Genomic DNA, 13,264 nt, shown 5'->3' on the forward strand with positions numbered 1-13,264 from the left:
TAAATAGATAACTTTATTTATCAAACCTGCTCCAGCAAGTACAGCAGACTGCAGCATTCCTCGTGATGGAAATACATTGAAGGTGATAAAAACGAACATAAGTACAGAAGATATACGGTGGAGACGGAATCTCCACAAGAAGAGAATCTATTCATGCCGTGTAACACGATGGATCATCACGTCACTCGCACCGTTATTTTGCCCTTTTATTTCATGCGCTACAGTATTCTTTTACCAAAACGCCTCTCTCTGCTCTGGAAGGACATAAGAGCTTCGAGATATTCGGCCTCCCCGAAATCAGGCCCGAGCGCGTCGGTGAAGAAGAGCTCGGTGTAAGCCAACTGCCAAAGCATGAATTCGCTGAGCCTGAGTTCGCCGCTGGTCCTGATGAGTAGGTCAGGGTAAGGGAACTCGTCTGTCCAGCTCATCTCGAGCTCGTCGGCGAATAGTGACTCATCGATGTCCTCCGGTCTGAGCAGCTTGTTGTGCGCCTTTTGGGCAAGCTTCTGGCATGCTTGCAAGATGTTCGCTCGCCCACTGTAGCCGATACCTAGCATCAGGTCGGTTTGTGAGTTGCTTCTTGTTTCCTCCTCGGCATCTTGTGAGTCTTCTGCAGATAAGCCGGGAGCCTTGGCAAGTCACCGATTATGTGTAGACGAATCCCATCCCTGCAAAACATAAGAATTTCTACTAATTATTAGTCAATACAAGTATTAGTAGAAGCAATTAGAATAGCTACATACATAGCATCCATAAGCACACGAAAGGAAAGCTCGTGTCTTCGACAACAAGTGCATGCCACCTCCAGTATTGCTCAACAACATCAATCTCGAGACAAAACTTTTGGTAACCGCGGGAGCTAATTAATTAAGAAATTGGGTCCTATCATTCTTGAAGAGTAATCCCTTTGTAGCTCCGGGCTGTAATCTAACTCTACTCTCTTCTTAATTAATGAATGAGGTAAATTTTTTACCTCCGTTTCAAAACAAGCACGCAACATGTCCTAAGTAACACACTAACACTCCACTCTCAGTTTCTAATTCAAGTGAAGTAGTATACTTGTCAAGCTCCCAGGGGCTGTCTTTGTAGTCGGGATTCAATTTACAAATTACCCAACCTGAAGGCCCCTAGGAGTAAGATGCATGGAGAAAGGCAAGAAGAAATGTGGGTATCTTACATGGACATGTTGGTTACGATGCAGTGTGGACATAGTGGTGTCATAAGTGCGGCTCCATTAAAATTAAGCTAAAATGTCAAAGGACAAGAATGACATTTTTCTCACCACAACGGCAGTGGTGATGGAGGAAAGAGGCAAGGATTATAAAATCCTATCGTATATACCTAAAAGATTCATTCATACTAACTTATTTATCTCAACATTCAACCATGCATGAGAAAATGTTTTCTATTTAATTACTCTATGTATGTTCACTAAATATTGTTACAACTATACATAATTAGTCATATGTATTTTAAATTTTGGCCCTTATGTTATCAACCCAAAATTTCATCCAACAATTTCCGCAGCAACGCGCCCTAAGTAGTTCAACCCACTATCTTTATTATCTTAGCATGCACATATGCCACCTCATCAAAGGCCCACCACAACATGCATGAGAAAATATTTTTCATTATTACTTGATCCCACGCATAATCCCACCTCACCGCACATGCCATCTCACCAAAGGTCCACTCAACATGCATGGAATTTTGTTTTCCATTATATTATACCACGATAACCAAATACAGTATACATGTATTTTCAGTTTTAGTAAATATATTATTAATTCCACTATTCATGTTTCATACAATCAAATCATTTGAAATATATTACAGTCGATTGAGCAGCAACATGCGGGGTATTCTCTAGTTTCCTTAATTCTTTGTCACTCCATCTACCATACACATCTTTTTTCTGACTATCCACTGCCCCCAATATACGATGAATATATGATTGTGAGAACAACATTTAAACTGATGCGTGCTTTACCTTCAATGTTCCGAATTCTTTGAAAATTTGTTTAATATTTTCTGTTTGATGTAAAATATAAACTCGTTAACAAAACTGATGGATTTCCTAATGAATGGAAACCACTCGTAAGTGGAACTTTGGCAGAAAAAGGTCGATCTATGAAATTTTGAAACACCTATGCAACATTGCTGAAATTTCTATAAGCCCTTGTCACCCATCCTATACAACATTGTTGAAGGTATCTTGGTGGTGCTCATTGAGCTAGCTAAAGAGGCTAGCCAAGTGAATGGTCTTATTCAACACCTTGTTGATGGTGGGTCTTGGTTCTGCAGTATGCGGATGGCACCATCATATACATGGAGCATGACATTGAGAAGGCTATAAACATGATGTTAATTTTATATCTGTTTCAGCAATTTTGGGCCTTAAGTTTAACTTACCTAAGAGCAAACTTTCTGGTTTGGGAAAGCCAAAGCAAGAGGAGGATTGATACAAATAGTTGTTTGGTTATGAGTCAGGTTCTCTTCCCTTTTAGTATCTTGGTGTTCTAAATCACATTTGTAAGCTCCTGAATAAGGAAAGGAAGTGTATTGAAGTCCGCTTCCAAAATAAGTTGGATGGATAAGCTCATGTTCTCTAGTGCATGTCTTTATCTTATAAATGTTGTATTTTTTCGAGATAAACAAAGTGGTAGCTAAGGAAAAGCCTAGACTAGAGAAAAATCCAAGATTTTCCAGAAATCAGTTTTCCCGGCTCCACACCCGGGAAAAGACGGAACCGGGGAAAAAAAACCTGATTGTAGTAGACTAAAGTTTTTTTACTGACTCATAATATTTTGTTCCCTGCACAATTTATGAGAAAAAAAGAAAAAAATGGCACTGAGGGACAAATCGATAAGGCAATTGTTAGAGAGAGAGAGAGGGGGGGGGGGGGGGGGAGACGGCAGTTCAATGGGGCCATTAAATGAGAGCACATAGGATCTTACAATCAACCCGAGAGAAGATGGTTAGACGGAGTTTCTTCAACCGGATTGGATGGCGATCCAAACATTTCCAATAAGGGTATGTGATGAAGTCATATTATCTTGTTAGTGCCTGGTTGCACCGAGCTTTGTGCTTTTTTTTTCCTTCGCAGGAAGTGCTCTTTTTCTTTCACTTGTTACTTTTCAAATGATATGTATCTGATAGTAACATGACTGTGTGAGTGGTGACAGTGGTAGTTAGGTGGTCTCGGCAACTTGTTATGGCGGTGGTAGTGGTAGTTAGGTGGTCTCGGAATCTCGATCTAAGTTTTAATATATTTGAAACGCTTTGTAGTTACAATAAACTTTGATGATGGATCTGCATCTTTTTTGGGGGAAAAATGAGAGGCATGTGGTATCTCAAAAACAAAAAACGAAAAACAAAAATGTACTACTACCTTACAAACTGGGCGACATGTCCTGGATGAACCGATTGAACACGCCCATAGCAAAGTCAACCTCCTTCTGCGAATTCCCAAACATTTTAAACAATGGTTATGCTTATGCAGAAGAGATCAATTAAGGATCAGCAGTATATATATTACCTTGGGACGGTTCCAGTTCCGATGGGAGAAGGCGAAGATAGTGAGCACGCGGATTCCCCAGTCGCATGAGAGCCGCACCGTCTCCTCCAGCGCGGGCTGCAAAGCGGCGTGCCCGGCCGACGTCGGCATGCCCCGTGCGTGCGCCCAACGCGAGTTCCCGTCAATGGCCACCGCCACATGGCATGGCAGAGACTCGGCCCGCAGCCCTACTGGGAGGATCCCCTCGGCCGGCGATCCGGTACTGGCCCGGACGCGCAGGCATGTTGGTACTGCAGTGCGCCTCGTTTGGTGAGAGCAGCTCGAGGCCCCTCACTGCTGGAAGGGTGAAGCAGCCGGAAAAGTGTTGCACGTTTGAAGAGGGGCTGCTTGGCGTGGCGGCAAGACAATGCATGGCTTCTTAGCGCTCCGTGGTCTCAGAGAGCTATCTCAAAAGTATGACTAGTACCATCATTATACAAGCCGACAGACTGATCCTGCGCGCTCAACACGATAAATGAGATGCTGGGTTTCACCCCCGTTTTTTTCTTTTTGCGAGTGGCTCCACCCACGTTTTTCCTTTTGCCAGTGGCTCCACCCACGTTGGAAGGTGAAGATTGAGATCGAGAGAGAGAGAGAGAATCAATAATGAACAGTAATCTCAAAACAGGGGTTCTCTATTAATAACAATGATGATACATATACTGGTACAAAGGGACGCCAGTGAAGAGGCGTCTTTACAGGGGAGACGCTAGTGAAGGATGACGTATGTTGCAATAGAGAGAAACAGGGATGCATCTCTCCAGGTGAGATAACCGCATCACGGTTACTATTGGATTTATATAATTATTAAACATGTGCTTAATTAATTGCTAACGCTCCCTTGATTCACACACTTGTCCATGCAGAATCATAATCTTGATTAGAGACTCCTCCAAAAACACTATGGGAAAAATATGAGGAGTGTATTGTTTGATATGTTGCCAAAACTCCTTCAAGCCAAGTGGAAAAAATAAGGAGAAAATGGTGCAACATGTAATGGTTGTTGCCCCTTTCAACTCAATATGAGAAACCCATAGAATTTAAAGGACAATACATATGTTGTATATACTTTCCTGAAAACCCTAGTGGGGAAAATAGAAAGTATGACATATGATTTTGTGTTGATATTACCTTGTTAAAAACCTGGATGAGAACCTGTAAAAATAAACTCATAAAGGAAGAAAGACTATAATATGATGCGTTGAACATGAGTAATTCAGGAACATGTTTCTGAATTAGTGAAGACTTCATGAACAAATCAGCAAGGTTGTCCCATGATTTGACTTGCAAGATGTGCAATATAGTGACATTTCTTATTATGTAACATGTTTGTATCCGGGCAACACAAGCAACATTAACTTTGAGAGAATGGTTGGTGGATGTAACCACTAAGAACTGTTTCGAAGACTTCCATGGGATGACTACCACACCTAGTAGGAACACAAAACTTGTCTACACTCTGAAATAGTGAGGGTTTGATCGACTTATTCAATGATATTGGTGTCCGGATTTATCTGAAACTGGAAAATTAGGACAAGATGTATGATGCCTTGGAAATATCAAAAGATATTCCTGAGCACCAACCAATTATGTGTGGTGGGTCCAATGACACTATGATATGGAACTTTGTGTCCCAATTTCGCATTTTCATCAACTCACGGTTTTAATGGATCTTTCTCTACATCTAGAGATTGAACAACCGTGGTAATTACAGATGAATAAGACTTGTCCATAATGAATACAACTATACATTTTGGATATAGACAAATAGTGTATCATAATGTATGAGCAAAGGTTCTCAAGGTTTTACACAAATCCTTCATCTCAAATTTCGTCGTTTAGATGATCACGTGCTTCGTCAACACGGGAGTAATCCTTTGTGTGAAAAACACACATGGATAATCATCATTGTAGGAGTGATCCTTGTGTATAAGAAACTAACTATGTCGGTTGTACCAAATGTACCGATAACAATAAGCCGTATGGTGACTTACTGATTTTTACACAATACATGTTGTGTTTTGCATTTTGATTAAGAATTAAGATTCCATCAAGAGTACTTATGTCTGAATCTAGTGATCCACATGGATATGTAATCACTGCATAGATATATGATTTTGTACTGTCAATGATATAAGGTATCAGAAAGAGATTCCATCTCTGGAGAATAGTTTGGTATCTACGTGAACCATTGTGCTATAAGACTTGCTCAATGTTTCACCACCTCGTTGTTCTCATCATGTTTCCAGAATTAAATTGGTGTAGGTATATACTGCTTTGTGAATACCTTCCCATTATTGAGTGAGTCAGATTATTTCTAACAAGATTGCATTTTCTATTTGTGTTGAGTCTGAGTGTTGTTCACACTTTGCATGCCCATGTTCTTTGGATCTAAATCACTCGAAATATTGCTTGCAATCTAGTTGAGAAATGTATGTCGACAATTGTAAATTTTCGGTTATATGTCTCCCGAATCTATATATTTATATATAGTTGATGGCAATATCATTATCCATGGTGACTATTTGCGATTTCCTAATGCGGTTGAGTCGGGTATTCCGATGTGCCGGTCATTGTGTGGACTATTACCTGGGTTGATGGAGGATGCCCATCTGGGTGTATACTACCCATTAGAGGTCTTGCAACGTGAAGTTGATGATATAGTTTACACTCATTCCACCATTGTTCAAATCGGACAATCCCTATATTCCAAGAAATCACTTTGATCTTTTCACTAATGACTAACAAATGCAGAAGATTACAAATCCCTTTGTTTAGTTTGTTTCTATGGGAAAAGGATCAACAAAGGAAAGGAAATGAAGTTATACATTGAAATATGAAGTCGAATAAAGATAGTTGACCATGCTTTTATTGTTTCCGTCCTGAAGTGTGCGCTTGTTTTGGGTTTATGATGCCATTGGCCGGGGCCATTATTTTTTTAGCCCGCTGGGTAAAAGTATATACTAGTGCTACACAAATTAGTGTCGTGCATTAGTGGTAGATCTGGCAAGGTGTGACATTCGTATTTCCTTCCTTTTTGTGTGGAATTGTACATTTTTTGTAGTGGGTCCTACCTTGTTTGGGTCTATTCGGGGTGACGCTGGTCCATACAACGGGGCCAATGAGCTGCGAGGTCGCATTAAATGCATCAATCAACTATCGCACGACATGTCCTGACAAGTGGAAACCCACATAGATTCGAACAATCCTGCTAAATAGGACCCATGCATGCCAGTCAAACGTGAGTGATCACTACAATAAATTGCACGACCCTCTATGGCTCTGGGATTCGGTTGGAACCAAGCCCAACAGCAAAAACAACCTGCCTAGGCCGCTATGTTATGCCCAGCGGAAGCCTTCTTTCCCCTTTGGTGATCCCCTCTTTGTAGCCGAGCGCACATAACCACTCGCTCGACCGAACCCTCGACTGTGTATCAGGAAATGACCATGACCGGAGTCAAACACACGACACAAACTAACAAAAAGGACCATCGGTATGTGTTGATGTGGCTCCTATGGTCTGATGGGATGGATAATGATCTCCATGGCTCTCTGCGCCACATCTTGCACCAGCCACACAACCCACTCTGCCCCGTTGCTCTATACCCGGTGAAATCCTTCTCTTTGTTTTGGCATTCCCCTCTCTGTAGCCGGAATTAGATCTCAAGCTCACAAAGTATGATAATGATCTCGTCATGTGGCCTTGCGCTTCAAGCTGATCGACTTATGAAATGAGTTACCATTCAAAGCTTTGAGGTGTCTTGCACTGGTGGGTGATGTAATTTCTTGAAGAAATGTTTTGGAGTGATATTGTGTTCTTTGAAGGGTTCTCTAACATGAGTTTTCCAAGCCGGGCAAGAAGCCGAGAATACGTCAAGTAGCCATATCCCGCAAATCATTACCCGTGACATCCCGTGTTCGCTCACTGAGCACGGAGCAAGTGGTTACCCATCCCATCCCACTCCGACCCATCGAGCACATTGTATAAAGAAGCCAAAGCAAGCATTACCCATCCAATCCCACACCAACCGAATGACACTGATTGGACCACACCACCTCCGCCTTGGCAAATGCTCCGAGCCATCGTAATCGGCAGTGCGACCAACAAGAGCCAAGTAAGCCCGCCAAACATGCTAGCCGTCCATGTGCAGCTACGTCAGGATACTGGGCAGGTAATGCCCTTCCATAGGCAGCCTCTAGGGCCGACACCCACATGTATCTTCCCTCACAGGGTGCTTGATATATTCTCCCACGAGGACTTGGCTTCCGAGGTACTTAGTCTCAAAGGAGCTTGGCAATCAAGGCGCCACTTGCCTTACACTCTACACTCAACGGGTGCAGGGCGCACCATCTGGACCGACTCGGTCCATGTCCCAATAGTTCAGGATTGGAATTTGCTCCTACGGTGACAAAGAGATAAAGTTTGGGACCACTTGGTATGGCAATGCCCCAAGTCAAATGGAATAGGCACGAGCGTGAGGACAAGAAGACCACACAGTAAAACCCAATCCAGGTCCAACGATGAAATGACCGAAAGGAGACGACCAAGACCAGCAACATGCCAGTCCATCACACACCGATCAACGACCAGGAAGACAATGGTTGAAACCCCCAACGAGGCATGTACTCTCACCCGTGCCGATGTCATCATGTGACAACCGAACACCCACCTGGCACGACGCGAGGAAGGACCCACCAAAATCAGCTACATCCCACGGCGATGGAAAGTCGAGCAGACATCCGAAAACACACTCCAGCGACAATGAGAGGCTGAATAGGAAAACCCCTCCTGATCTGAACAAGACCAATCGGGTGGGGTGATAGTAAGGATTCATAATGTACCAAAATCAAATCCTTGGGGCCATGAGGTGCATTCATTAAACACCCAATGAATTGGTCTAGATAAATCCTTAATAATCGAGGTAACCCCGCAAGACTGAAGGCCTTGGCTGGACAACAGACTCACGATGTAGGTTGTTGATCGGTCTTGACCTTATTTAGATGCATCTCACACAACTACACGTTCATAACGGTGTCTACCAGTACCATGTTGGAAATCAAGACAAGATCCTAATTGCAAGTATAAGGTTGTAAATAAAGTCTTCATGCCCTAGCCTATTTCATTCCATAAGTCTCTCTTTTAAAGTAAACTGTGATAATTCAGTTCGAGGAACTAAAACTTCTAATGACAACAATTGCTTGTTTGAATCCATGTCTAATATAAGTACTTCCTACAAGTTGATGCGAATGTCACCCTTGGGTAAAAAAGGTAGGGACTATCTACATCCAACCATTCGTTAGCACAAAAGCAGGGGGTTACCAATACTATTTGCTTTAGTGATTATATTCGTAAAACAAACTTGATAAAAATATTACACCTATTAATTGCCTTATCATTAATCACCCCAACCCAGTAGGTCATAAGGTGCACTTTCAAGAACTAAAGGTGCCAAAGGAAACTCGAAGGAAGAAGGGAGGAGGAAGGTGAAGGGATGGGAGGAGCAAGGCACGTGAGTGTCTTCTCTGTTCAGGTAATTAACAAGGCCCACCAGGGCGACCGCACCCAAGAAAAAGGTTGAACAAGAGCTTCCATTTTTGGCAATGGAGGCTTGTGCATTTTGGTAGTTTCCATAATAGAAGACTAGTAGATCGGTGCGTGCTACAGATGTTTGTTTTGTAGCACTATCGATAAGAGAATTCAAACAATCATATGATAGAGAAACAACAATATCACTAGAATCAACAATGAGAGCAGATAAGAAAATGTCATGGATGATCATAAATTGTCAGGCTCTGTCACCAAAGCATTTGTTCAATTTCAACACCTGATACAAGTACATTCCTGCAAAGTGCAGTGCTGATTACACTAGATTAAAGACAAAGCAGTCTATTATAGTGAGGATAGAGTAGATGTTATTATGGGTCATTGCAAGTAGGAAGCAAATCATCCATGCAAGGAGTGTAGATGAAAGACTTATGTAAGGCCAGATATTGAGGATTAAACATCCATCTGGGTAAAGTGATCCCAAGTAGCGCAACTTAGAGGTACCGAGGTAGTAAGCAAACCCATATAAGCTACGGGTCACTAGAAAAGCAATCTCCTTGTTTGGATGGTACCCCATAAAGCGTATGCCATTATTAGATATAATATATTGTTCCATATCTTCATCTAATTCTTCAGCCTCTTCTTCCTCAGAATCATCAGGATGACTTTCACCACTAGAGTCCCATTCGTTGTCTTCTCCATCACGCAACCCTTGCGCTCTAGTGTAGCATCGTTGAAAAGATGGAATAAGTCCAAAATGACACTTTAGCTCCCACTCATGCACTAGACATGGTTTAGATTCCTCTCGTAGTACCCATGCTTGAAGTTGGGATCCATAGATGGTTGTGCAGTATACTCCATGTTTTGATTTCCCAAGATGCATTTCAGGCTCACAAGCAGTAATATGAGGCATCACCACTACTTCCGGGGATCTGATGACTACAGAAGTCTTCTTCTCCAATGAAAACCTATTCATATGTGTTTTTCAAAAGCCTTTTAATGACTATACAAAAAGAACAATATTAATTTAGATGATTGTAGCTGATATTACCACCATATATGCATCTTATGACCACATGATTGGCAGATCATCTGCAACCTAGAGGGATTGCAATCCTCCCGTAAACTTATCACAATTTGTTTTTGCTAAAGATGGTGAAGTTAACGGCCAGAAACTAAATTTTATCTTCTGCTTATACTAATCAACGTTTGGACTTAAATTAGTTTTTGCAAAAGTGAGTTGTTCTGTTTTGTGGATTCTTACTGAGGATATTTGGACATTCAAGTTGAGATCTTTGACCATGATCTACTTAGGATTCCTACAAATAAGAGAATTTAAATGCTTCATGGAAACCTATAGAAAAATGACTATTTTCCATTAGAGGGAGACTTTGCCTAGAGAAATTGAAAGTCAAGTGGATGTATTTAGTAAATGTTTGTTTTGGCAAAAGGATTTGGAGAACTACCAAATGCATAGTGAATGAGGGACTATAGGTAAACCTAAAGATATGGGAGGATTAGGAGTTTTGAAACTGGATTTGATAAATATAAGCTTACTTGGAAAATGGTTGTGAAAATTAGAGTTGATCAAGGTGTTTGGCGAGATGTTCTCAAGAAAACCTATCTTGAGAATATTACTCTGACCCAATCCCCGTAAACCAAATAACAGACCAATCTCTGTTTTGCTCCAAGTTAATGGAAATTAAAGATCTCTCAAAAAAATCTTCTGAAATGGATAGTTCCTAATGGAAAAAATGAGTGGCTCTAGGAGGATAAGTTTAACAGGATAAACCCTTAAACAAAACTTTCTTTGAGCTTTTCACTATCACTTTCCCTCACAACATCATGCTAGATACAGTGATGAATATAGGCTTGAATGGCTTAAGTTTCATAAGAAATATTTGGAGGCATTACAAAGATCAGTGGGCACAAATGGAAAAGCTAATTAGTGATGTAAGTATTTTAGAGATATACAATTTTATTTGGATTCATGGATCCAATGGTGTTTACTTTGTCAAATCCTTCTATTTAGAACTACATTGTGATATTCCTCTGTCCCCAAAGAAATATTTATGGAACTAAAGCTTCTGTTCAAGATTAAAATCTCATGTTGGCTAGTGCTTCACATAACCATTTGGAGTGGAGATGTTTGGTTGCATAGAGGGTGGACTAAGTAGAAATGATTGTTTTGTGATGCTCAAGAGATAATTGATCACCTTTTCATTTCATGTTCGATGGCACATTCTGTAAGCGGGGTTTGTAGTGTGCCATGAACTTTCATATGTGATGAATGGATTGGGAAATTTCTTCTGTGGTAGGGTAAAATGTTCCCTGCCGATGTGGCGGAAGTCATCTAGGCTCGGAGTTAAGTTGTGAATAATGACAGTGATTTTCTAGATGATCCTACTGCTATTATATAACATATATGTTGTTGTATTCATTTGTGGTCAAATTTGCAAAAGGAAAATGTGAGATGTTCTCCCAGAAGAATCCAAAAAACTACATGAGCTAGTTCATAGGCTAGGCACCAACTGCCTAGACATTGAAATGAAGAATGGTTTGATTCAAGCTACTGTTACTCTTGTTGAAGTAGGTGATCCTGATGGAGTCATGCTACTTCTCTGAGTCCTAGTGTGATTTTCCGTTCACATCATGGCATGTTTCATGTTGTTGAAGATGATAGAGTGCATAAGAAATCTTTTGTAATTTCTGCCAAGCATGTAGAGTATAGGAGCGTCTATTACTAAGTTGCCTGAAAAAGGTTCAGGTTTTAGTCAATTGTTGCATCGTGACTTCATCTTCCTCGCTTTCCACCTAACGGCTTAGTTCACCCTCGTGGACCTACCCTCGCTAGGTGACGAACCATTGTCCCCACCACCTGGAAACTTTGCTGCCTCACCATGCCCTTCCCAAGCTACCACCGCCTCAAACATCCCTCTAACACCTCCCCCAGTTTCTCTATCACCAGCACCCTCTACCCCCCGCACCATAGCCACACCAACCATCGCTTTGCCTCCACCAGCGATACCGCAACAAGCCATGTTGTCCCATTCTTCGGCTAATTCCCCGCACCATAGCCACACCAACCATCGCTTATGATGATATGATGATCAAGAGAGGAATTCTAATTTTCAATTCTTCCATACTATATATGCAGAACTGTATGGTATAAAATGGTATAAATTAATTGGTTGGTTCGTTAACAAATTGCAGAGGAGATGTACCTTATGATGAAACCAGTGGGGCAATGAAGATAGAATGCCCCTCGCCAGTACACGGCGTGGCGCTTTCGTTCATTGATTCGATCCGCCCACGTGGCCACTGTTGTTGCATCTCCTTCTCGGATAAATGTCATGTCATCCCACTGGCCACTTCTCGAGCAGTACACTTTCACCGTGTATAGAGACGGCGGCCATTCCATCCATTGATCATGCATGTTGGGCTCGGGGAAGAAGAAAACGCTGTAGTGCAGCGACTCGGTGGGGTCGAACAGGAGGTAGTAGGCACCGGGGCGATCTGAGGGCAAAGGTGGAAGCTCCGCCCACCGCCGCGTCGTGGGGTTGCACATGTACACCGCGTACTCGCCCTCGTACAGGAGGAGGCCGTTGCGGTGGTCGAGGAAGATCCCCCGCCCCGTGTCCACCTCCGGTGGGATCATGAAATCGAGCGCCGTGACGTCGAGGCCGATGCCCGTAGGGCCGGCCCCGCAGGGGAAGAAGTAGGGCCGGTCCTCGTAGGAGAAGTTGATGATGATGCCGCCGATGTGGTGCGGCACCCGGTGCTCCACGGCGAGCATCAGCCCGTTGGAGTCCACGGTGGCGCGCCAGCCCTTGCGGACGGCCCGGCACGTAGCGATGCCCCGCGGCGGGAGGCGGCGAAGGATCTCAGCGAGCAGTTCCATGGGGAGACGATCCATGGCGGACATGGTGGGCAGCGCGATTGCGGCGTCGTCCTTGGCTAGGGTTTGGGCGGCGGCGGCCGCCGCCGCAGCCTCCTGCGCGTCACTCATCTGTCAGGGTCAAGGATTGGTCAGGGTTTGCTTCCGCTTTCTGTTTGCAGGCTTTATAATAAGAGGGTGTTTGTTTCCAGGGACTTATGGGTTTAGGGACTTAAAAAAGTCCCTATAAGTCCCATCCAAACCAAACAGGAGGGACTTATTGGGA

General features: G+C 42.7%; 1 pseudogene; it reads right to left on the bottom strand.

The window, feature by feature from the left end:
- Positions 1 to 218: 218 nt before the first annotated feature.
- Positions 219 to 12,106, bottom strand: LOC123101816 (cis-prenyltransferase 4, chloroplastic-like; annotated as a pseudogene).
- Between the last annotated feature and the right edge of the window lie 1,158 nt (positions 12,107 to 13,264).

The sequence above is a fragment of the Triticum aestivum genome, chromosome 5A (genome assembly GCF_018294505.1).
Source record: "Triticum aestivum cultivar Chinese Spring chromosome 5A, IWGSC CS RefSeq v2.1, whole genome shotgun sequence".
NCBI classification, from domain to species: Eukaryota; Viridiplantae; Streptophyta; class Magnoliopsida; order Poales; family Poaceae; genus Triticum; species Triticum aestivum.